We start from the raw sequence: 26905 nt of genomic DNA, 5'->3' as shown, positions 1-26905 counted from the left end.
TTTGAAGAGGCTACCACAGAAGACAAAATACATTGCTGGGCTGCAGTGATAATATTGATTTAGCTTTAAAGAATTTTAAGGTTGATAAACTGTACCCTGTGGAATAATTTAAATTGAGCAACAAAACAAAATATATTGTTTTAAATTGTCAGAGTTGACCAGTAGTAAATTTATGTATCAGTGTTTGGAGAGCTTCTTCAAATTGCAGTCAAAGAAATATTTCTTCTTTGGGTTAATTCATCTTAAATTGTTTCAGATTAGCTCAAAAAAAAAAAAATCCCTGCAAATCACAAGTCAATGTAAAATGATATCTTCTGGCTACAGAGCTTCCTAGTGAAGGACTAGGGAGCAGCCAGTACTCATGGGGTTATTGTCCATTCTTGAAGTACAGAGAATCCTAATAAGGATGTGCAAGGTTCCTTTGGTCTCTCAGTAGGCATTTGAATTTTTCTTTGCATGGATGGAAGAAGCATGGACACTCTTACCACAAATGTGTGTCGTGAAGGTTGTGGAACAGTGACCAATACTTGTGCAGTACCTTGGCCTTTGGACACAAATGTGAGTGTGAGGGATAAAATTGAGCCAAGAACAGTTTCTGCAACCTTTTGACAATTCGCTGGCTACCCACCCTCATTAAAGCATTTAGGAAATGTGTATGGACTCAGTTTTAATTTTGAGCTGAAACAAGAATGAAAGATGGAAAAAAAAAAGAATGCATCTAAATGCAGGTAGTCACCTGAATATGTAATTTAAAAGAGTTGTGAGCTTTATCCATCCATTATACACTACCCAGTGAAAGACCTGCTCATTAACTAGTTTTGTTACTGAAGACAATGATCCTCTGGAGCAGGGTCAAAAATCTGTGCTCTGGTCATAATGAAGAGTGGGTGGGGATATGGGAGAGAGATTTATACTTGACCATGTAAGCCATGAGAGATGCTGTCACTTTTGTGTTCAAAGGAGAAAAACAAACAAAACCCCACAACAATTCAAGCCTAGGAATGTTGAGCGCTAAATCTATGAAAAAAAGGAAGTCATTCCTTCTGTGTTAGTAAAGTTGAATTAAGGAAATTAGGAACATAGTTTCATTGCTTGTGTGAATTTCTGAGCATTCCTTCGTTCTTGCCAAGCTCTTAAAATACTTTGTCTTCCTGAATTTGAATATTTCATAAAGTAGAACAGTTGAAATAAGGAAAGACAAGCTGTGAGTTACACTAGACATGATGTAAAGCTGTCTGCAGAAATATAGCAAAATGAAAAAATGACATGGTTTTGTGTGGTTCAAAAATAATGTCTTCTCAATCTACTCAGGTTTAATTGCATTGCTGCACTATCTCTTGCAGAACATAAACTCTTGGGGTGACCTGTGTTATAAAAGATTTTCCTATCAGTAACAACAGGCCAATGTGTTGATGGGGAGTCAGGTGGAGTCAGCTGTTGTCCTGCCATTCCTCTGGAGATTTTCCTCCAAGCCCCAGAGGGGGTGGCAGCTATGGGCAGAATAAAACTCTACAGAAGGTAAAAATCATGGCCATACTTTTGAGTTAGTGAAAATCATTAATGATTTTAAAATCAGCTTGTTTAGAAAGAAAATTCTCGCTCCCTTCCCTCAGTAGGTTGCCTTTCACATTTATGGAATCTTTCCTTATGATGAGCAGCAAGTGGCTTTTCAAGCATATCCCCCCATTAAGTGTGAACTGGTTTTGGATTAGGATTCTGATGGCTTGAGAAAGAAACCAGCCAAATACACTGACTTTTGGACTTATCTGAAGTTTGGTGGAGCCTACTTGCCCTTTTTGGTTCAATAGGTGGGGAGGGCACATAATCTCTCCTATCCTGAGCCTGTGACTCTGTACAAAATAATTGTAAATTAAATTTGAAAAGCAATTTGAGAATAAAAACCAAAACCAAAAATAGTTTAAAAATTATTTGGTCTGCAGCATAAGTTATCTTTCACTCATTGCACTACAAGTACGATATTGATACTACCAAATTGTATAAAGAGATTTTCCAAGACAGTGTTTAACATCAGTGAGCCAGACTGGAGGAGCAGTGTGAAATCATCTAATGACGCATCACAAAAGATTTTGTTGTGTAGGGTATGTAAGCACTGTGTTGATGAATGTCAGAAGTTCAAGACTTACATGAATTACACAAAAAGAAACTTTAGGGCTTTCTCCAAACAAAATTTTGACAAAATAGTAGTTCATAGCTCTTTCACTGGGCTACTCAAAGGCTGAATTCTGCAGTCCATTACTCAGAAAAACTACTTTCTGTTCAGTGGAATGTGAAGCTGGTCCCTACAAAACCAAATCTTCCCTGTCATGCTCGTGATTTTGGCTTACGAAAATCTGAATAATAGACTCTGTATTTGCCAATTAGCTGAAGATGTTTTGATTGCTAAAGACACACCAATTTTTATGGATATGAACATTTTTCTTCCATACGAGTGAAGGGAAAAATGTGTTAGATGCTGTAAGTGGGGGAAAAATCTGGGTTTAAATATTTAGAAATTAAATATAAGTATGTATAATTGAGAGAAAAATATGCTTATGATTGATTAGGTTTTTGTTAAGGAATCATCAAATAGCAAAATATACTGGATCAGGTGTAGCTGCATATGTGTGCATATATATATATATGCACACGCACACATACACTTTAGTGTGTATTTCTAGAACCATGTTGGTTTGCATATCATATTCTCCACTAGATTGTTATATTCAATTGATTTGGAACAATGGCACCGTAAATGTTTGAATTAGAGAATTTAGGTGACAAATTAGAAATATTTGTGTGTAGGAGTTATGTTGTGATGTTATCTAGTGGGCTGAATACTGTCCTCTAAGTGTAGTTCCAGGGAAAAATGATTCAGATTTATTTATGAGTCATAGGTTTTCTTCTCCCTTTCTCTGTCTACTCTGAAAGGGCAACATAAAAACTGTAGCACTTGTAAAATGGGTCTTTGCAAGAACACTTTTTCTCCCCTTCTTTTTAAATATCAGAACTGTTCCACTGACAATACTTTCCATAGTCACACTCAGTTACACAATCTTTTTTCTAACAAATTAACTCATTGAAGTTAATTCATTAGGGGTGTAGACACATTCTCATTTATGCCTCTGTAGATGTGCTACTGACCTGTACCACTACTGTTCACCTTTTGCTCTCCTGCCCTGATCAGATGCCAAAAAAGACCAAAGCACTGCAAAGCTCTTGTCCCACGAGGCTGTTGGGGAACACTGGGACTTCCTGCTCTTTTTATTTACATAATTGTGTCCTGCTTGAGAACTCTCCTTGATTGCCACTTCCAGTTCTTAAAATCTCTTCAGGATTTGTATCTAGAATGACTCACTGAATACGCAAGGTGTTTTATTTTTCTTTGCCTCAGTAGCACCAGTTAAATCAGTCATATTCTGTATAATACTTTCAGATCACTGATGTTTCTCTTGTACATGTAAAAATAACACAAAGTGATCTTAGAAATGTGACTGTTCTCCCTTCCCCGTCAATTTGTCAGTGTCTGATAGAAAACACATCGTTGTTTCAGGTTAGTGTTTGGTTTGGGTTTTTTTTTATTATTTTTATGTATTCTGCTTATAAAGCAAAGAGAAGGGAAGAAAGAAATAGAAATGCTTTTCACTAATTATGTTGAGCTTCAAGCCATTCTGAGTGAAGGTTTTTATGCTGTAATTTATTCTCATCCCTGGGGTGTATAGGCCTCTATCTACATTTCCTAAATTTAAGTAGATAGTATTCAAATAATGAGAAATCAGACTTGTTAATCCTGTAGTTCCTTTCAAAAGAGCTCTGTGCCGTTCAGGGAAATTGGTGCTACTGCTGGGTCCTGTGCTGGGGGCTTTCCAGCCACTGCTTCTAAATGGTCCTCTTCCTTCCAGGGGTGTTGAAAGACTTTCTGCTATGAGCTCATCTCTCTGTCTCTGTTCAAAGGGCAAGGATGATGTGTTTTAGAAATTCATGGATTTCTTGAAGTGTAGAGTCCCTGAGCATCCTTCAAATGAACATAGCACTTCACATGCTACCCTAAGCATGTATATTTATTTGACTTTTGTCATTTTGAGACTCTCTAAAATGCTTAGGACTTCCTATGCTTTATAAATAAAATGTGTGGTTTTACATATGGAAGTTATGCCAGCTATGTCAGTGTTGTACTTTTGGGAGGATAGTATAGTTTCTGCTTCTTCAATTCAAATTTTTACAAGAGGGCAAAGGGATGGAGCAGGGAGAAGGGAAACAACACCAGCATTAACAGCCCTTCTAAAAAGGCTGGATTTGCCTCATGTTTTAGAATTGTGTATGAAGTAAATATGTATTTATTTTAAAGTACTTTATTTTCATCTCTGATTCCACTCTGTAGAAACTTGGGTATGTATAAAGATTGGAACAATCAGTATCCTAAAACAACTACAGGTTTTATCAGTAGAAATCTCAAAAAGCTGACCATTTCTTTGTGGTTTTTGTTCATTTACTCTTGAAATTAGTGCTTTTACTGTGATTTATTGATCAAAAATGCGTTTGTTTTTTGGACATTTTGTTAATAAGTTTGTGCTTCCTGCCCCTTATGGCCAGGGTTCATGTTTTCAGGAGGATACAGTACAGCAGAAAGGTTTTAAAGCAAATGTTTAATGCCTTAGTGATTTTAGCATTAGAACCCTGAAGCTTGGTAGCTGAAAGTTGTACAGAAGGGATCAAATCCCCGTGGAGGATTACATAACCTGTCAGACCTACTGCTAAGAAAGGGTCTGAGGTAGCCTGCCCCTTGCACCTTGCTTATACAAAATCATACTTTTTCTTTCAGGCTAGGCAAGGCAAAAGAGTAGCAGTCCATCTAGTTTTTGGCAGTAAACATCTATATGACAGTGCTGAAGTAATTTTATTTCTCTGGTCATGATATTATTGATATATTAATTATATGTAATGATTATATATATTATACATGATATATTTCTCTGGTTTTGAGATTCATTTTTTCAGGCTCAGTGCAGTAGCCACAAAGTTGCTGAAGCAACAGCAGTGGCTGCCCAGTCCAGATGTGGCACTGAGAGCACTCCCCTGCAGCTACTCCAGTGAGGACAGCCAAGTGCTGGGAGAATTTTGTGTCCAGATTTTCAGAGAAAATGGGAGTGAAGAGGAAAAATCAACACTTCTGCTTGCCAGTCTCTAAAAGTGAGAAGAGCTACAATTTTTTTTTTTGGGGTGGGTAAATTGATTTTGTTATGGCCCCGATTAGCATAATTGTGTAACCACACTAACACATTCCTGTTAATCATAAAAAGTTTTTTCCAAGGGCTTGAACAAGTACATCTCAAAGTGCACTGCCAAATGTCTTTACTAGAACAAAAATCTCTGAAATTTATAGTTAACTTTATGAACAATGCAGTTGTGCAACAGGTTCTGTGGATTTAGCTGCATGAACTATTCATCCCTAATCTCAGAAATGTGCATTTTGATGAATAATTTCTAACAGAAGGCAAAGAACAGGAAGCAGGAGTGATATACTTGTCATGTGGAGTGTTTAAAAAACCCAGGGAGACAAAAGAGCTTTCTTGCATTTATTTCCCTCCACAGGTTTGCATTAGCAGGGACTTGGGAAAGTAGTTCAAGAAACGTGTTTGTGCAATGAAGACTGTTACCATAGCTGTTCTGGGGGGGACCAAGCTATTGCTGACTTGTTAAGCAGCTTTTACTCTTCAAAAGACAAAGCTGTGTGGAGTCTCTGAGAGCAGAATCCTAATGAGGCTGCTACACTTGTGCTTTTTTTTTTCCCCCCTCCTGTCAGTCCTGAACCTTTGTAACATGTTGTGATCTATTGAGAGATTCATTTAAAATGTGGAAGATGGATGGGTCAGAGGCAGGGTTCTGGGTGCTCTCCCCAGCTCCTTTGTGGCCCTATTGCACCAGAAGGTCAAGCAGAGGCATTGCCTGGCCCTCAGCCCCTGTCTGTTCCCAGGATTCCATTTCAGAAAAGGTGTCTAGACAGTACTGCACATGTGAGGGATGTTGCTGATGATTTGTGAAATACAGGATTTCTGATATTGTATGATGTTAGCAATAAAAATTAATCTGCAAAATGCATCAAATTAGTCTAGAAAACATTGAATATGCACATTTATTGCCTGGAGAAATGAGAAATCTGCCATCTCTTTGGCAATGTCAGTTTATCATCCTGATCAAGAGTTGCTATGATTTTCTGACTTACAAACTGTAGTTACAGAGTTTTGTGATTCTCAGGGTAGTCGAGGTACTGTACAGGCCCTAATTTTTTGGTACATCTGCTGATAGCATCAGGATCTGCAGTGGCTGCAGAGCTAGGAAGTGTTCATGGTACAGAGAAAGGTAGGAAGTTGAACATTTATAGATCTTTTCTGTGGAAATAGACAAAGAATTTCTTAAATCTTTATGTGTAATTTCTTTGCTCTGAAAGACATGAGACACGTATCCAAGTCTCCTGGAATATGAATGGGCTATGGCATGACTTGCTGGATAAATCCTCTTCCACTGATACAGCTGGAAATCTCAGCTTGCCCATCAGCAACTATACCATAACACATGCTGCAGTGACCTGGGTGTGGACTGGGTACTAAGCACTAGGTAACATTTTTTTTATTGGTTCAAGAATTTGGTAGCTAGTGTCACAGGTGGTATTTACACCCCTGCTATATTCCTGCAGGGAAAGGAATTAAATCTTTCTATTGGTTCAAACATGACAGTTTTTCAAAAAAGATTTAGAGATCCTCCAATTTTCAAATATGAGCAGACAAAGTTTGGGATCAAGTAAACTGTAAAAGAGATATCCAGAAAGATGCTCAAGTAAATGCAAACACTAACTTTCAAAAAAAGTAACAATCTGATTGTGTTAGTGGAGGAATTTTGGCAATAGGTGGCAATAACTGCCCTGGTTCTGGCCAGGATAGGGTTAACATTTTTGCAGTAGCTGGGAGTGGATATGGCTAGGACCCAGTGGTTATTCTACAGCCCTTACATTATTGGCAGGGGACAGGGACTGTTTTCTGGGAAGAAGGGGCTCCTTCTGGTCAAGAAAATGTGATGAAGGGACCCATGTCTATTATCAGGGGGTTTTTATGTGTGGACTGTATCCTTTACTCTTGCTGTGACTGTTTTCTTTTTCTTATCCCATAGCTATTTCCAGAAAATTGTTCTTATCTCAACCTCTCTTCTTTGATTTTGTGCTTCCAGTTCTTTCCATCCTGTCGCGGGGGAGGGAGGGGGGCAGTGGTGTTGGGAGAATCTCAGTGGGGACACTGAATTGGACAACACTGTTCAAAAAACCCCAACAGCCTTATTTTGTGCCCAGTGATGGGCCCAAAGGGTTTGAGATGACAGATCTGATGGGATGTACCAGATTGAATTTATATGTGGCAGTGCTGTTTAGGCAGTAATGAGCAGGCTCCTGTGCTTGCCATGGGGCTTGTTTTCCATGATTGTCAATGAGAGTCTAGTGCTTGTTAGTGGCTGTCACTCCTTGCTGTGGTGCTGTTCCTCTTGTCACCTCACTGTATTGTGCCTGAGGATGTTTTGATGACAGCCAGAGATGTGCCTGGGCTGGCAGGTGGCCAGGGTATGGCTGCTGTTTCTGTGCTGGACAGGCTGGCACTTTGGTCTGAGCTTGAGTTGAAGGGATTGTGGCTTGTGAATGAGTAGACAATGGAGGAGATCCACCTGCAGCCCATGGAAACTCCATGCCAGATCAGGTGGATGCCTGAAGAAGGGTGTGATCCCATGACATGCCTGTGATGGAGCAGGTTTGCTGGCAGGACTTGTGACTTCATGGGAGATGCACACTGGAGCAGCTTGTGAAGAACTACAGCCTGTGGGAAGGACCAGTGTTGTACGAGTGCAGGGAGGACTGTCCCCGGTGGCTGGGACACCAGGCTGGAGCAGGAGAAGCAAAGATTCCCTTCCAGCCTGTGGTAAAGACCATGGTGAAGCAGCTGTCTCCCTGCAGCCCATGGAAGACTAAGATTTTGACTATTCTGAGGGACTATAGCAGGAGCCCTTTGCTGCAGCCAGGCTGGGGAGAAGAAGAGGACTTCATTGCAACATTACACCAGATTAACATGGCCCAGAAGGACCAGGGGTGAAGATTGTAATGAAGGTACCTTTAAATTGTTGCAAGCCACGATTTGAGTTGTGTGTTACTGGAATTACTGTGACAAAAACCACACAAACCTGTGGAGGAGAAGCCTTACAAAGAGCAGCTGCAGAGAAGTAGTGACCTGACCTGAGCTGGCTTTGGTTCCCAGTAACTCCATGTAATACACCACCTGTCCTGTCCTGAGTGACCACCACAACAGAAGCAGCCCAAAGTCATGGGCTAAATGAATTCAATAGCCGTTTTGTGGGCATTCGTGTATTATAGTAAAGAAGGCAAAGGGGGATGGTGGACAGTGAATTGTATTGCATAGTGTGGGATCCTAGCATGATGTAAATAGTACAGGATAGGGATGGAATGTGCTGGATTTGGCTCGGGTAGAGTTGATCTTCTTCCCAGTGGCTGGTATGGGGCTGTGTTTTGGATTTGTGCTGAAGACAGGGTTGATAACACAGAGATGTTTTTGTTATTGCTGAACTGGACTTACAAGAGCCAAGACCTTTTCTGCTTTCTGTGCTGCCACACTGGTGAGGAATTTGGGGGTGCCTGGGAAGGTGGGAGGAGATACAGCCAAGACAGGTGGCCCCAACTGACCAAAGGGATATTCCAGACCATAGGAAATTATCTCAGAATATGGAGTGGGGAGAAGGTGGAGGAAAGCAGGGACATTTAAAGTCTCTGTGATAGGGCCCTGCTCTCCCGGAGATGACTGAACACCTGACTGCCCACAGGAAGTGGTGAATTAATGTCTTGTTTTCTTTGCTTGTGTGTGTGCCTTTTCCCTGTTAAACTGACTTTATCTCAACCCACAAGTTTTCTGGATTTTATCCTTCCCATTCTCTCTCCAGGATCCAGCTGGTGGGGGAGCACATGGCTGTGTTGGGCTGGGATGAATCACAACAATAGCTTACATGCACTTAGATGTGTCACTTCTCATTAAAGACTTATGTGAGAAAACTTATCAATTCTTTCCTTGTTCTGTGGTTGCAATAACTAAAGAAATGTTGGTTTTGTTTTGGAAGTTCACCTGGTAAAGCATCACAGTTACAGTCCAGCCAACACACAGAAATTGTATAGAGGAAAACAGACTGAACTGCTATCTTAAGAACATTATATAGACAATATATTTTAGGTTTCTAGCTAGAGCCTCACATAACCCTACCTTTTATTAAAAAAAAAAATCGATTTAAGAGGATTCCACTATATATCTGAAAAGTAGCCTGCATTGCGGAATTTAATAGGATTATGCTATTGATTCCATCTTTACAATGCTAGCTACTATTTGGTACTTGTGAACTGCAGACTATTATGTGACTGAACACAAGGGAAGAGGGATTAGTTTGTAAAAGAATAAGCAGCTTTCCCTTAAACTGCCCTGAATCAAACATACACCTGTTTTGGTCTATTTAGTAATGCCAACTAACAAAACATCAGTGGCAGCACTCCCTAAAAATGGATATCTTCTTACAGTCACTTACTCAGTCTCCAAGTAGAAGGTAATCAACCCTTTTATGCAGTCATATCTGTTGCTGTAATGCACCTGCTTACAGCTTCTTCAGAACATTCTACCTGTATGTCTTTAATCAAAGAAAAGCTACTAAAAAGTTGTCTGGAAACCCGTGTCATGTATTGATACTAATATATCTCCTGGCAATAGAAAGTGCTTTTGACTATTTTTGAACTTAATGGAATAAATGTCCAATTGAAATATGGTTTCCATAAAAGTGTATTTTCTGGAATGTAACTCTTCTTAACTGAGAAAATAGTTTTATGCACTAAGTCACTTCCTGACATACCAGCATTCTCTGTTTATTATTATTATATTTAGTGACCATGCCCAATCCTTAATGTTTGCAAAATGTTTTGACCTCTGATGTCTGATACCCTTTGTGATGACAAGTATTTCTATAGAATGTATTGTGTAAAACTTTGAGAAACAAAAAAGTACGTTTTTAAATGAATTTCATATGAGATAGTCATCTTCTCTTTCTCTACTTCCTCTTCCCTCTTTTCAGTACTGAAATATTTGTTTTTGGTGCTCAAATCTTTTCCTTTATCTTTAGCAGTGAAATATTTTTCCCTGTCTTTGGTAGTCAGGCTCTACTAAGCTGCTGCTTTCCTTTAGTTTTAGATGGCTCTGCTTCTAGAAGGCAGATGGCCAGCTGTGAAAACACCAGTACAGCAGAGCTGTGCAGAGCTTGCTAAGGATGAACACCAGCAAAATGCAAAGGTCCCAAAAAACAAATTATACATCTCTTGGATAAAATTTGAATTTGCAGTCTTCCCTGACTCAACAGCCTATGCTGAACTACCAGAGAAATGGTTATAATGTTATCTTTACCTTTGGGGTAGGTGACAACAAGTTAGTTATCTGTGGAGCAGTTCTCCTCTATTTCCTTTTCGGTTTGGTTAATAAGTGAGGATGTGGAGACAAAGAATCCTTCAATAATTCACACGTTATCCCATCACCTTTACATTTCTGAAGGCTGCAGATGATGGTGGGTTTCAAACTTTCAAGAAATGAAGAAGCAAAGAAAAAGTTGAGTTAGGAGATCAAGAGATGTGAAGAGCAAGCACGTGCCCAGTAGCTTTGCCAAATGTTTCTGCCCCTCCCAGCTGGTGTGTGCTGCTGTCATAGTGAGCCACTGCTGCATGGAACACAGCTTGCTGACAAGCCATGCACCTTCAGCCCCACCTAAGTCTGAATTTAAACCAGCTTAACATCAACAGAGAATTTTAGAGCTGGGTGGTGATATAAGGGTGGTGATCTTTTGTTTAGTTCAGCTTTTCTGCTCAAGCAATATCAGTTTCTCTCTTTTTCTCTTTGGCTCTATCATGTCCTCATTCAGAACAAAATGTGGTAATGGGAGGTGAAAGGAAAAACAAGCCAGTGATCTTTGTAGTTAGTAGGGATTAAAGCTATGTGCGATGTGAATGCTTCTGTAAATCTTACTGTAGGAATAATTGTTTGATGGGGTTTTTTTGGTGGGTTTTTTTTTTTTTTGGTTTTTTTTTTTTTGGTTTTTTTTTTGTGTGGAAACTGATGTTATTGAGAAGTGTCTAGCTTTTGTGCTACTTTATTGAATTAGCATTTAAAGTACTTTGAAAATCTGAGACTTTATTGAGTATCTTTCTCTGTGGCTGGCCTGTCAGTCCTAGGTATTGAATACGTGTATTAAAAGCAGGCCAGGAAACTGTTGCTTTTGCACAGTAGAAGGGACAGCACTTAAATTGCTTCATGGGGATTTTTTTGAGAAGTCTGTTTGCCAAATGATATATGTGCAATTAATGCTGATGATTGCTGCTAAATCTAATATGAGCTGTAAGCATAAAGCCTCCCATTTCTGTCGAGCAAGAGGGAGGTAGTGCCAGGTAATGGCATTCAGTCAATGTTCTCTGTCTCATCAGTCAAGGGAAAGGGTAGAGGGGACAGTGTATCACTGCTGGCTATAAAATATATCTGGAAACAATATGCCTGAGTGCATGGGCTCGGGGAGGACACTGAGAAAACATCATGAAGTGTATCCTGTCCTTTATATGTTTCTGGCAATGAAAGTTGGATTTATTAGCAGTTTGTTGCTACAGTAAAAAAGCATTCACAAGATTTACAGCTGAAACAATAGCTGCAGATGTTCACTTCTCTTGTATTTATTGAAGGTTTTGTTGAGCTCATGGCATCCTTTGAGTAATTGCCATCTGAGGCATGTTTTGTAACAAGGACTGTGTCAGAGTTCTCTGTCACTGTATTTCATAAAGTTCTATTAGGTCTTTAGGAAAAGGCAGTTCAAAAACATTAACAAAAACAAATGTGTGGGCAAGTGGTAAAGGTGATAACTAGCTGGCTGTCAGTCAGGATTTATACATTTAGAGATCATCTTCTCAAGTAATGATGGGTTTTACATTTTACTTAAACACAGAATAACCATTGTCTTATTGCTGGAATGAGTTTCCAGAGCATGCATTGAAACAGCCCAGAACATTCTCAACCATTTAAAAAGAAGACAGAGCACTATATTGTAGTCTGAGGTATTGTCCTTTCCTTTATAGCAGAGTGAAAAAGTTATAATGTGTGTAAATCATGGTAATAGAATAACACCGTGTTTAGCTTGTAGAATTCTTGCAGTATTAAGAAACACACTTGCAAAATTGATGATCTTAGTGTTTGGCTGAACTTGGTAGAAGTTAGAGAATTAAAGGTAACTTTTTTTGAGTGTATCAAACGTGCTCTCTTCAGCATCATTCTATTATTTTTTTCCTCCTTTCTTATGGTTTTATAAACATAAGTTAACCCAGAATCTGAAGATTAAGCTAGGTCCATGTTTTGTACAAGTTGTTTCCATAAATACCCTGTGCGAGGCCAGAAAGTCTGGCAGAAGACCAGTTTTACTGTTATTGCCCAAGTGTCATCGATTTGTATTTAGTGGGGAATAAAAAGTAGAAAAATGATGTAATTTTGAAATGAAATACTCATAGAACTCATGTTTTATAAGTAACATACTTTCTGTGTAGCTAATTTCAGAACTCTTACTACTTCATGTGCATTGAGCTTCTATCTTTTTGTAAAAAAAGGTCAAATTCAAATTGGTTTGGTTTTTCTGAGCATACCCATTTCAAAGTGCAGACCTTCTGATTTTCCTGATTTTTCCCATGAAGTGAACATGACCCTTAGTGATTTGTATCTTACTAACTCATTTGAATTGTGTGCTTAGATCCAAGCCCCCTACCTTCAGTATCTCCAATGGTGTTTGCCTTTACCTTCTCTTGATCTGAAAAGGTGCATACTAAGCAGTTGTCACTCTAATATTTCAAAGCCTAAAATACATTATTGACTAATTCCCTAGTACTTCAGACAGTTCATTTTTTTTTCCTGTCATTGTCACAGGAGAAAATAAGCCCAAAACATAGGGAAGGAAGCTGAAAGACTTGGTTTTAATCCTGTATATTGTCAGAAGTTTTCTTATCTTTGCCTGTTACTGGAGGATTAGACAGGATTTTTAATGGATATTTCTGTTAGCAGCAATAGGGTCCCCAGCTGAACCCCAGCACTGCTCTGGGAGGTGTGTCCACTTCCAGGGGCTCTCAGGGCCCCCCAGGGCAGCACTCAGCTCCTCAGGGGGAGCAGGAGGCAGAAGACTTGAGAGTGAGCCTGGGAAGAAGGCAGGAAGGGGGTTTTAGTTTTTGGGGTTTTAGCTAACTGGTGAGGGAGCTCCCTGTCCTTATCTACACCCTGGAGATTTTTTTTCTTTCTTACACTGTTCCCCTGTCCTGCTGAGAAGGGTAGTGAGGATGGCTGACTGTCAGCCAGGGCTAACCCACCACAGATCCATCTATAACCCTATTTCTGAAAAAAACAGCACCAAACAAGCAACAAAACCCCACAACTCCAAACAAACAAAAAAAGCTGCTACTGAAAATATAAAAGAAAAAATGTAAAAAGAATGATGGCAATCACTTCTATTTCCTTTTCAGAAGGAAATGAAATGGTGCTGTTTACAAATGCCAAGAAAAATGCCTCCAGCATTTTAAATAAGACTTTAAAATATTACATTAAAATTAGCATTTTCACTAGTTTCTTTTTTAAAAAAAGAAAAACACTGAGACTCAAAATAATTACTATAAATAAAATATTAAAGAGAAGTCATTTTTATTGCATTGCCTGCATTAGCAATGTAATAATTTCTTTTGAAGAATGCCATTACCTCTAGTAAATATTTAGTCCCTGTGCTTACACAAATCCAAACTGACTTTATCTGAAATCAGTTGGACAGCCAAAGGCAGTAAACTGTTGATGCACGTGATAAATGGTATGTAATTATTTAGGCATCTTAGTACAAATCCATTTCCAAATAAAGCAAAGGACACTCAGTTATGGAGATGCTACAAGTCCTCGTTTTGGGGCTTGGCACAGCTTCCATCTTGGGCACCAGATGGAATGTAGAGGAGTTTGCAGGAGTTTGATAGTCCTGCAGCTGCTGTTAGGACAGAGAGAGGACATGAGTAATGCCATGGCAGCAGTTTTCTAGTCCTCTCTCTTTCCCTTCTTTGCGCAGACCTCCTTGCACTGGTCCATGGTGCAAATGAGTTAAATCATGGAAGACCAGTTTAGGGAAGCAGCCAGCTCACCACAGGTCTGCTGATGCTGGTGTATGCTGCTCTTTGGTTAAAATAAATTAAACTCCTTCTCCTGAGACTGAAAATCCTGGGAGCCATTTTTCTGGCTAAAGATTTATTTAAGTTTTCAGCTTAAAGGGAAGAGGAAGAATGGAAGAGAATTTTCTAGTGCAAAGTGGTATGGGGGTAAGAAAGGACTCTCTCCACCTGTGGAAAAGTGCAGACTGACTGTGGTGGCAGAGCACAAGCAGGCAGATGTGTCTCTGTTTAGGAGACAGGAAGGTTGTCCCATGTGTGTAGGACCAGTTTTAATCTAGTGGTTGAGTTTTAACTTGTGCCTCCATCTAACTTTGCGGTTTTCCTGTTTAAAAAATCAGCTGAACAGTTCTATTAGTGTGTTGCTTTTGAAAAGGGGAGGGGAATAATGGTCTATAACTGTTGTAACAGTCTAAAGTTACTTATCTGGAGAATTTCTTCCAGTCCTTTATTCATAATCAAAGCATTTTCAAGACAGTTACAAGTCACTGTAGCTACATGGGTTAGATCTAGTTATGCTGCGAGGGTCTGGACAATATTATGTTCAGAGCAGCTTTTGTGTGTTCTTTCACTCTGCCATTTATGAGTGGATATTCATAGATCATTTCCTTTCAAATATTTACTGGATTTTCTGTTTTCACATTTTTAGTCTTCGTTTGAAATAAGCAGGATAATTTGGAGAAAACATTTTGATTACAGCCAGAAGCTATAAGTATTTCACTATTTAATAAAATAGTGCTGCAAGATGCAAATGATTACATGGAACATGTTTTAGAGACTTTAAATTGCCTAACTTAAAAAGACATATTCTTTCACACTCCCAGATGGAATAAAACCTTGATATATTGAAACCCATATTTTTTTCTTTCTCAGTGACTAAAATGAATTCTTTTTTTTCTCCTTTTTTCTCCACTGGGATACTGTAGGAAATGGCCCTCCTTTGCTGAAAGCTAAAATACAAGGATTAAGCCATTAAGAAAAGAGGTAGGCAACTTGGTTTTCAGTTTTATCTTCAGCTTGTGGACTGTTTGTTTAAAGAGTGATGCAGTCTCTTTAGTTATCTTGAAAGATCATAAAGAAATCATAAGTAATAAAGCTGAAAATACAAGGCACCAGGGTCAGGTAATATGATTTAGGAGTATTGTGAATACAAGTCTCATTGTACTTCCCCTTACTTAAAAGGTCAAGAGTGATTTTTGTTTGAAATTCTTAATGCTTTCTATCTGAATAATAAAAATGGGAAATGAAAGGTATAAAAAAAAATCTGGTTAATGCAAAACAGTTAAAATGTATGTTTTCCTTCAGTGTTGTTAAAAGGTTTGTGTTGCAAGAATATTATTCTCAGAGTTTATTGCATCTGTATTCAATTTCTGCTGCTTTCCTTTCTGAAACACAAAGCTCAAGCTGCATTACTGTGCTATGAGAATTTTATCAACATTGAATGCAGCTCTATATTTGCATCTTGGCAGTCTGGGAAGGAGGGTCACACGTTTACAATAAGTACAAAGCACTTTGATGTTCTCTTTTGTCCCTGAGAAGAGGGCAGACTGTGTGAATGGTTTTGATAGCTTTTTCATGACAAGCTTATGTGAAACTAAACTGCAGACCCTGCTTTGAAGCAAAGTCAATAATGAGGGAGCATAGATTTCCAGTTAAAAATGAGAAGATGAAATAATTAAAAATAGAAATAAGGGTAGAACAAATGTAGATTAAGCAAAGCAGATAAATAAATAAGTAAGATTAATTTGTGATTTGGGATCCTGGGCATCGATTATGGCTTTCTTATGTTCCTGGGAATTTGTTTACAATGCACTGCTTCTGTGTTGGGGTCACTTTTTTTTTTTTTTTTTAAATCTGAAAGCAAATTAATTTGATCTCAAAGTCCCAAGCCCAGCTCTGATATTATGTTCCCAGCTGGAGGTTCTATATCCTGAGACTATTTCCTCTTGGAATAGAAGTACATATGTTGTGGTTATGTTTTGATAATACATATCTACAACTAATGTTCAGATGTTATTTGCTGCCCTTACTGTCATCTTGTTTGCAAGATGACAAAGGGCTAAATTAAATTACATGGATTCTTTGACATCATATGTGATTTTTCAGGTGGTATTTTGACATAAACGTGTGAAATAAATAGTGGAAATTAATTACAAAATTACCAGCAGGAATTGTGAAATGGGTAATTTTGTCAACTAACTGTGAGAAAACCTGTAAAACATATGTTTTTGTTTTTAAAAGAAACTTTTACTTAAATCGTGTAGTTAATATCTATTAAATACTTAAAAGTATGAGATTTAAAAATATTATGACTATAGAAGAGAATGGTGTACATTCCTTGCTTAAAATGATATTGGTAGTTGAATAGTTGAACAGCAAAAAATAGACTTTTATGTCCTGATCTGCTACATTGGAGTCTGGGAAAAAAAATAAATAGGTAGAGGCAGATTTAGTGTTATAAAGAACAGCTGCTAAATACCTGCACTTCATCTCTCAGTACTTTGAGACTGAACCACACACAGAAGTATAAGGTAGTCTTAAGTATATTACAAAGAGAATCATAAGACAGATGGCAGCACTTCCCTGCACCTGCCTGAGACAGATGAGCTGCCTTTCTTTGGAATTTTTTCTGCTTCTTTAGAGTGAGGCATCTGGAAATTCATCTATGTTTGACTTAGGCTTTTTAATGCTAGTGGACACAAGACACAGAAATTTTGGTAATTCCACTGAGGTCATCAGAACTATGTCCTTGCATCAGTGGAATAGGATTTAAATATTTAAACTCCAGAAACTCCTGTTAGTCTCTTTGGAAGGTTTTTATTTGCCCAACACATAGTAGTCATTACACAAATTTTGTATACTGGTGTAGGTTTTTATTGACTTGGAAGAATTATTAATTCATATTTCATAACCTTAGCTCTGTTAGGATGAATGGACCCTTGCAGAAAGAGGAAAAGCATAGAAGATATCAGAAAATCTTTGCTGTAACTGTAGTGTAGGTACAAATGAATAAATAGAATAGGAAGGCAAATAGAGGACTGAAGACATGAGTCATAATCATACAAATGAACAGATGCCTTGCAATCAATATAAGAAGAGATGGATGTTTAATTAAACAAACAAACAAAAAAGTAGATTCAGCTAAAAATAACATCTGCAAAGTTTATTTTATGGTATCAGAGCAGCAGGTGTTGTTATGTGGCAGTAGCTTAACTCTGCTTTGAAAGTGTTTTGCAAAAGCCAGATTGTGACAGCACTACTTCAGCTGTCATGTATCCTACTCCAAAAGTGGTCCCATTAGCTTCACTTGAATTCCTGCAATGTTCCTGGTGATTTCAAAGGGAATCGTTGTTGCTCTACAAACTTGAGAACTCCATCTGAGTATTAGACATGCCAGCTAGAATGAACAAGACTGAGAGCTTGCAGGCGCTCAAGTATTTTTACTTTAAACATGGTTGTTACTGCCCTACAGAGTGGGAAGAGTAATCTTGAACCTCAAAAGATATGCATCTAATTTTTCCAGTATTGGAAAAGTAAAAGCAGCCAGACTTTCTTCTTAACTCTAGTTCCTGCCACTTAATATTATTCAGGTGAAAATTTTAAGATGTACCTTATTTGTTCCCTGACTAGAAGCTCAAGCCCTTTGCTTGTAAGAATAGAATATAACCAAATGGAAATGAAGGACTTGTTCTTCCACACTACTGATGCTGGATGTACTTCCCTGAAATCAGCATCAAGACCACAGGAAGCTGTAGAAACTCTTAATTCTGTGAGCTGTTTGCCTAAAGAAACCCAATGATGAAGAATTTTGTCCTTGATTTTGAAAGGAGGAGAGTGCGAGTTTGGTGAAGGAATTTCCTCTCCTAATGAGGTAAATGTGATTTCCTTTTGAACTCTGCAGCAGCATTAGAAGGGACCAGTGGTGGAACTGGATTTCAGGTGATGTATGATAGATCATAAGCCTCTATTAAACTGTGAGATGGTGAAGCATAGTGGTAAACTGGTGGGACTGGCTAACACAAGAGGAGTAGAGAAGTGAGGCAAAAGAAGCAGCTGACAGAACGTGTGGCAGTGGCAGCCAGTGTTTGCTGCACTCCCTGCTCCAGAGGATTTTAGGACCACACTAAAGCAAGGTTTTGCCTTCTTCACTGAGAAGCCCTTGGAACAGCCTCAAACTGCAGTTCCAATAGTAAGAGTTTGAGAGTAAAACAAGAAAATGAACTGTAGCAAATCTAAGGTTAGCATAGTATTACCTTGGAGTCCTTGGGAAACTAAGAAATTAAGTGACTGAGTGAATGGTTGTGGAGCATGACCTTGCACTAAATCAGCCCTGATTTCAAGGGAATAAAAGGTGGTGACTGCAAATACTGCTTTTATTTGACTTTGTGGTGAACACTCATATGATGCAACTAAAAGTCATGCAGATCTACACTGTTCATAAATGCAAAGTAATGAAAGCACTTCAGGACAAGTTAAAACAGCTCCGCTTATGTATATGCAATGCTGGGTTCTCATTCAGTTTTCAGCAGTTAGGAAAGACAGCTTGATACTACATTCAAAAACCAGATGAGGCCCAGAGCAGGAAAGAAGAGAGGTATGGAAGAGGGGAAGTTCTTAAAAGAAAGATGAAACTGACTCTTCAAATGACAAAAAAAAAAACTGGTGAGGTGAAATATGATGGAGATTTAAGAAATCATGAGAGTATAGAAAGGTGAATGGGGAGTGATTGCTCACTGCTTCTGACAATGCTCGTTCTAAAAGGTGCCCAATGCCATTATTCAGCTGGAGTTGTAAAGTGGAAAAATAATATCTCTCTTCCCCCTTGAGGAGAGTTTAGTCATTTAAACTTATGCTTTCTAGAGGTAGGGAGTCCAAGAGAACAAGAAAAAATTTAGAATATCCAGTGTCCATTAGAGACTATAAAACATCTTCCCTAAAACTGATTGTCAGATGGTTGTATCGTGTTGGAGGGAGGGGGGTCTTTCTCCTGGCACACGTTGCCTGTCACATTTCTGCTCTTTTCCTGAACACCTGTGAGTAATTTCTTTTTGGAGGTGGGGTAATGGGAAGTAAACCTTCGTTCTGATGATGTAGAAGAGTTTCTCCATTCATAAATTGTAACTCTACCTTAAAATATAGGTGTCCTGAAGAAAAAATTGTAACAAATTTCTTACTTAATCAGGGCAACTTTCAGAGTTGCAGCTGATGGGAAGAAGTTGTTTAAGTCCATTTTGAAGAAAAGCAAGGTCTTCAGCAGTAGGCATGGATCTAGTAGTTTTGGCTCTCTGCTGATATTTTGCTCTATAAATGCCTGAATTACTTTGGTAACTGCATATGCTGTGAAACTCTGTGACGAAATGGAGCAAAAGCTGAAATTAAAGCTCTGTAAATTGCCTGGTTTACTGAGTATGAATGCTTAGACCTGGCAGCCCTGAACGACTCTGATCCAGATGAAATTGATTCACAGTGAGCCTGAACCATGCTGGTTATGACTGGGAACAGTGTATAAGTGCATCAGCTTTTAAAAGGTACTGCAGCGTTGGGAATAGGCACCAGCTGATCAAAAGTTTCCAGACCCATGGGAGTGCTCTGCCATCTAAATAGTATTTCACTGCCAAATGTATTTTGTGGCTTTATCCCTGTATTCTAAATAACTATTTCTCTAATTCTCTCCCTTTAACACTGTCTGAGCAAATATTGAAAGAAAACTCTCTCAATGCTGTTACTTTCTTTTCTTGTCTACACTGGTGATTCAAAATACTTGAACAATAATCAAGTTGATTGCATCCAATCCTTAAATTTAGTAAAAGTTTAAGTTCTGGTAAAGTAGTTAGCTGGGAAAAATTTTTTAAAATTAACTCTCTGCCACTTCTGTCTTCAGTAGAATGGCTTGTCAGTGAACTTCAAAATAAGAAATTCTCTTAAATGTCCAGCGCTCTCTTCTTGTCAGAGATCTGTTTGCATCTGTGAATAAATGTCTACTGTCACTCTACCCAGCTATATTTGAAAAATGATTTTTCCTGTAATCTTCCATGCAGCTCTTCCCAATCATCTGTAACAATCCTACAAGTTCATCTGATGACTCCTTTGTTAGGGTAGGGATTGTACTATTATTAGGCTTGGGATAGCCAAAGATAGCTATTAGAATGAAAAGATGTTCTCAGTGTTAAACCAGCAGAAAACTATGGTGACAGCAGGTATTTCAGGACCACTACCTGGATTAACACTGGCATAAAAAAAAAAAGCTTTTTGTTTTGGATCTAAAATTTGTTAATGGACTGTAAGCACAGGAATTTGAAACTATTCTTTTTATTTCTGTAGACAATTCTCTCTGTGTATACAATTCACATGTGTTTAGATATTGCATACTATTTTTTTAAAACTTGTTTGTATTAGTGGTCTTGACTTAGGGAAATTACAGGGTTTCAACTTACTTTTACAAAAATGATGCAACATTCTTCTGAATTTTGTAGTTTGCTGTAATAATGTTTACAAAGTCTATTTTCCTGAATTTATGTCCTAAGTCAGGCTTTTGCATAGAGGCCTACAGAATAAAAGTGAAGTGCAGGTTTATGCTAACATGCAATAATTTTGCAGGCTAAATGCTGAGGTAATGCTCCAAAAGGAAAAAGTAGAATCAAAGGAAATACCACAGTGATGGAAAAACTGAACAGAGTGAAATACGTTTTCTTTTCTTTTGCCTGATGGTACTAAAGACATGCAACCTTTCATATATTGATTCTACTGTTCTCTGGCTTCAACAAGGACGTAACTTGTAGTAATCTTTAATTTCTTTAATTTCCTTTCTGGTAATTATATTAAGATGCCTATGTTGCCTTCTTCTCTGAACTGAATGACTAAACAATAATTTTTAATTGATGGAAGGTATACAGGAAAAAAATTTTTAAGTCATTATCTACTGATGAAAAGTAGGTAAAATGCTTAAAATACATGTTTTTTTTCTAACTAAGATCTGCTTTTATATAATGATATTTTTAAACATATTTCAAATATGTTTTGAAACACATTTCAAACACAAAATTATTTTTTTCCTTGACACTTGTTCTGTATTTTTCAAATGTGAATGTTTTTATAAGTTGCCACTGATTGGTAGTTTCAGAAAAACACTCTTTATTCGTATTATAAATGTCTACATTAAAATAATTTAAAGGTCATCCTCAGGATAGCCACTCTTATTAATTCAATAATAATAGATGACATAAACTCTTATTCATCAGAAAAATGGATTTAGATATTTGTCTGTATTCACATATTCTTCTGTTTAATATTCTTCTTTATTCAGTTGTCGTGGAGTAACTTAGACCATCTGAAGCAAACTATACTAGTTTATAGTAAGCAGAACTACTGTTTAATTTTTGTTTTGTTTCTTTTTTGTTTGTTTTAATACTTTATTAAAATTTATTTTATTTTGTTGCATGCAGCAACACCCAACAGACCAACAGACCAACAAGTGTAAAGGTGATGTAAAATTGTCTTACTTTGTCCTCCCATAGCTTCTTCCTTAGGAAAGAACTCTGGATCTCTACAAATTAAGCAAGAGAGCAGAAGTCATGGAAAGCAGTTCTTGATTTCTTTGGAGGGTGTGAGTTACTAGTGCTGTGGTAGTACATAAACCTTTACCTTCCTTATAAAGGAGGGTTTTTTTTCTATCTGAGGAATTCTTAGAAGCTGGGAGTTGATCAGAGAAGTAGCTGGTAGCCCTCCCAGTTCAGTGTCACTGCTAGGGTGTTTTTGGAGCTTCCTGCTGTGCTGTATGAAAGCTGTGTTCCCTCTGAAGGCAGGGACTTGTTAACACCTGGCCCTGCTGAATGCTCCCTCACACAGCAAAAGGACAAAGGTTTGTGCACCCCTTCACTGAGGCTGGTGAAAAATCAATTTCCCACTTGTCACACAATAGTCTATAGCTATGATATATAGCTGAAAACCCCAGCACAATATCCAAAAGGGGATATTTGTGTCCTCTGGTGTTGTTCTGGCTGTTAGGAGCAGATGCCAATGTGTGCCATGTCCCTTCTCATCCTTAGCTTGTCCTTTATCTTGACTGGTAAGAGATTCTCAGAGCCAGGAGTACACCCAACATCCCTGATTCCAAGAGGGGGTTCTGCCCAGAAGTATTTCACACACACTCTGTTGTTGTTGTTGAGATGGACACGTGACATACACACACACATGTGCAGCGACAGCAAAGTCTTCTTCTTTATAACAAGTTGTTCTTAAGTTTTATACCCTTAATAAAGCCTGATCCCAAGTAATTGATTACATCAAACCAGCTCATTATATTCATTGGACAAAGCAATAGCTTCTTGTATTTTATTGGTACAAAGCAATTAACATCAATAATTAATTGGCATGAGTTTACAACAAATTATTAAGGCACATACGCTGTTCCCTAAGGCACGTATCCTCTAACTGCAAGTACCCCTTATGTGTATATTTTATCAGTTTCCATGCTAATGGCCTTGCTTTCTTTCTTGCTATGGATAAACTGGTATTCTATCAATTTCTGCTTCTGTTTACTCAGTCATTTGACCTGCAGACCAGCTGCTAAGCCTGTCCAAACTCTATGATGCCTCTGCCAAATGGGACATCCCAGTTTTTCCCACTTTCATGCTCTGCCGCTGTGCATTGGTCCAGCTCAGGGGGAACTCAATGGCACTCAGGGAAATGAAGAAAAACAACCTCCTGCATGCCTGATAGAAGCACTGCCATGTCCTCTGTGGTCCATATCCTGATGTGTTTAATCTGCGGAGCAATACCAGGAAATAACATGGAATCTTGCTGCCTTTCCCCATATCATTTGTCACTTTCACACACACGTATTATCTACACACAGACTTGTGCCCAGGAAGACAAGGAGAAAGAATATTATTAAACGTGACCAAATTATTTTCATACTGAGGATTGTTCTGCATTATATAAAATACCTCTCACATTTGAAGTTGACCTCTGGTTTTAATCTAGAGATGTTTGTTCATATGTTTGCATGGTCTTGTGATCTTTCAAGAACTTCTTGTGCATTGCTTTCCCTTTAGATAATAATAAACATTTGCTCTCTCCTTTTAGTAATGTCATAAGAAAAAAATAGTAATATGTTCATTAATTTATGCTAACTCCTGGATTTATTTTAGGCCTAAGCCTACAAAATGAATCATGCAGCAGATGTTGCTTTTTTGTTACCTATGGTAGGAGTCAGGCTGAATGACTACAAGAGTGAAGAGATGAATAACCTATGGATTGTATCCATCTTTCTTCCTGGTTCTTGAGTTATTTTTGTTTGTATGGTCATAGACCAATAAATGTGTAATGGAATACTGCCCTAAGTTATAACACTTAACACAATATGATTGCATTAAAGCTAAGAAGAAATTTTAAAAACTAAAAGATCTCATGTTTGCTGAAAGGTAGGGTTTAAAACACAGTGGATGTGTTTGTATTCTGTATTTTAAAACAAGCTGACTTGTTTATACTATGAGGAATTTGCAGATTAATTGAAATGAATATTCACTGGAAATATATTAAAATGTCAGTATATATTTAGTAATTTATGAACTATATCTACCTCTAAATTCTAATCAATTCTGCAGAATGCTTTTATTATGGAAGACCTACTAAATACACTTTATCAAATGAATACATACATTTTTCTACCCTTTTTATTCTTTTGTATGTGTTGAACAATGATTATAGTGCAGTTAACATTAAAAATATATTAGTAATCATAATGCAGTAAATTATGCAGGTTACAGAATTAGAACTGTTCAGGCAGTGGATTTAAACAAAACTCTTTAAACATGTATTCATTCACCTTTTAAGATTGTATTTAGTCATGGATTATTACTATCTGAAGCTTTCCTGCATTCTGTTCTTAAAGCCTATAATTTCCTGCTGATGAAGTTAGCAATTAAAATAAAATTCTAAGGTGTTCACAGAGTCAGACTGAAGAGTCCGGGAGAAGAGTATTCGGTCTCTAAGAATAAATTGCTTTCTTTTTTGAATTGTCTACCAAGTAGCTTGAAGATAGTGAGGTAATTGCATCTATAATTCAGCTCCTGTAAAGCAGGAGGTAATGTATAACTTGTATGTGTTCTCTCTCTACACAGGGACTGTACCCTGTACAAAGACATGGGGTAAATGCAAAGGCTGCATCAGAAATTATAATCTGCTGTTTCATACAGCAAAAGAGACTTTTCACAAAGTTTATAAAAAAATATGCTGCAGAACCTAACCTTGCTCCTCCATAGTCTTCACTTATTGAATGTAGAAGTTAACAAAACCAGAAGTTTAATTATCACTATCTCAAGCATTTTAAATGCAAGCAAGATTTTCCCACTTAATCTTGTTTGTCTTTAAAGATTCTTCACAGCCATGGGATGAGACACCTTGCTGATTCACGTGACAATCTTGTTTTACTTTTTCATTTTAATACTCTGTTTTTTGGCTACAGTCAGCTATTCTTCCAGGATGTTCTGACTTGCATCTAATCTGTCAAAGTCCCTATGAATACGTGAAAGAAGTGGAGATTTACCTTTGTACTGAGAGAACTTGCTGAAAGAAGGAAGGAGAACCAAACCTCCTGTGTGTCAATGCTGTGTGTCATTTAGCTAATATAAATAATCCAAGAGCAGAATTTATTCCTTGGTAAGAAAGGAAAGGTAAAAACATGCAATTAATACTTGCCCTGCACTGCAGGTCCGCGTTCTCCTGCATGGCAAACTTAATTGCACCTGCATGACAATTCTAAAATAAGAAAGGAAATACTTTGTTATCAATGCTGAAACAAGGTTTAGATTTTGGTATATTACCATTTTTCAATTACATTTATAACTTTAATTACAGAATACAATTTTACGAAATTTATTAAATTTTACCAATGCATTTTTTTACTGGCTAAACTTTTCATTTATTCATGACAGCATGCCTGAGGATTATTCAGTGTTGCCTGTAAATTTTAGAAGCTTTTTTATTCTGCTGATACATTTTATCATAATGAGACTCTGCTTTATCTTGAAACCACGTCATTTAGGAAGCATTTTGGTGAGGTCATCCTTGCTTTCTTTAAAGACTATTTTACAGCAGTTCTCTTCAAGCTTCTGCAACTTTGCTCCTAGAACACACAGCCTCTCTGCTCTACTTTATGGTAGAATTCATAGATTTTTCCCATCTGCTCTTCTTGCACAGCTTGCTTATTCCTTTCTTGTGAGGCATATTTAAAAACTGCAGGTATTGGAGTGTCATCCCAATATGTGCTGGCTGGTGACCTTCTTTCCTGTAAACCTTGAGCTGGCCACATTTTGGTTTGTTTTGTTTATTTTCTCCTCCATCCTTGATCCTACCAAGAGCTTCAGAGGCTCCAGTCCTTGTTTCCTCATGCTAGCAAAGAAAGCACCCTGCATTAAGCTTTTCCCACTCCTTCTGGTTCCTAACTGCAAGCCTCATGACTGAGACTGACAATAATAAAACTGTTTAGATGGAGTCCCAGTGAAATGAAAAAAGAGGACGGTCACAGACATGACCAGATGAGCAAAAAGTTTATAATTCTGCCTTATCTTAAAAAATAACAGGAAGAGAGTTTTCTTCCAGAGAGTTTCTTGGTGATTTGAAATTTTATGTCTGTATAGAGCTTCTAAAAGTTTCTTAGAATTTGTTTTTGAGTTTTAACATCAAAGAAGGAGGAAAAAGTCCTGTGTTTTATAATTATAAAATAATAAAATTAACTGGAATTTAGAAAAAAGTGTTGAGGACTTTTTACTTGTGCATTTGTAGAAAATGTTCTGGTTTATATGGTATGTTTACATTTAGAGAGATCCAATTGTAGTCCCATGTAAGAATTGCTCCTTTACTTGATTTCTGTAGGAATGCTGAGGATTTTTGTGCTGCGGGATTTCCTATACTTTCTAGTTAAAATGTGCCAAAAAATGTCTTTAAAAACTGCAACAATAGTTTTTAAACAACATACAAAGCAACATTGTAATTTCTGGTTTTTTTTTTTTGCTTAGAAATCTATGAATATTCCACTCTTTTATGATGGAAAATATAGAACTCTTTAGGATTTCTTTATCTGAAAGATGCAACTTTTCCAAAAGTTTCAATTACCAAATAAGGGGGTTTTAAAAAATTCTATTGATTCTGAAATGAAGATTATTTTTTCTTGACTATGTTAATATTTTGGAGAAGATTTATGCTTGTGGCAAGTGCTGAGATTGCACACTCTGTAATAGGGTTACAAAACTATTTTCTTATAAGCCAAATGCAATTCTATTCATTTGCAAAAATGAAAGCCTTTAAATATTTACAAGCAGAGAGAAAATTGAGATTGAAGAACAGCAAAGCAAGTTTTTAAAAGATTTTGGTGGTTGATTCTAATTACAGCTTTCTAATAAAACCATACTTTGTGTTGTCAATATGCATAAATTAATCAGGATAATTACATTATGAAGATTTATATGCCCTTTTTATTCTGTTGTCAATTGTTTTGGCTCCCTGAAAATAAACTTTTTGTGTGTTTCTACAAAACAGAGACATGTTAAACCAATATGGTCTCTTTTGGATCCATAAACTGTTCTCCTGACTGCTACCAGACATGCCAGAAAAACAGTCAATTTC

Source organism: Motacilla alba, chromosome 4, assembly GCF_015832195.1.
Source record: "Motacilla alba alba isolate MOTALB_02 chromosome 4, Motacilla_alba_V1.0_pri, whole genome shotgun sequence".
In the NCBI taxonomy this organism is placed as follows: Eukaryota; Metazoa; Chordata; class Aves; order Passeriformes; family Motacillidae; genus Motacilla; species Motacilla alba.
The sequence above is the reverse complement of the archived record's forward strand: the minus strand, read 5'-3'. Positions refer to the sequence as shown.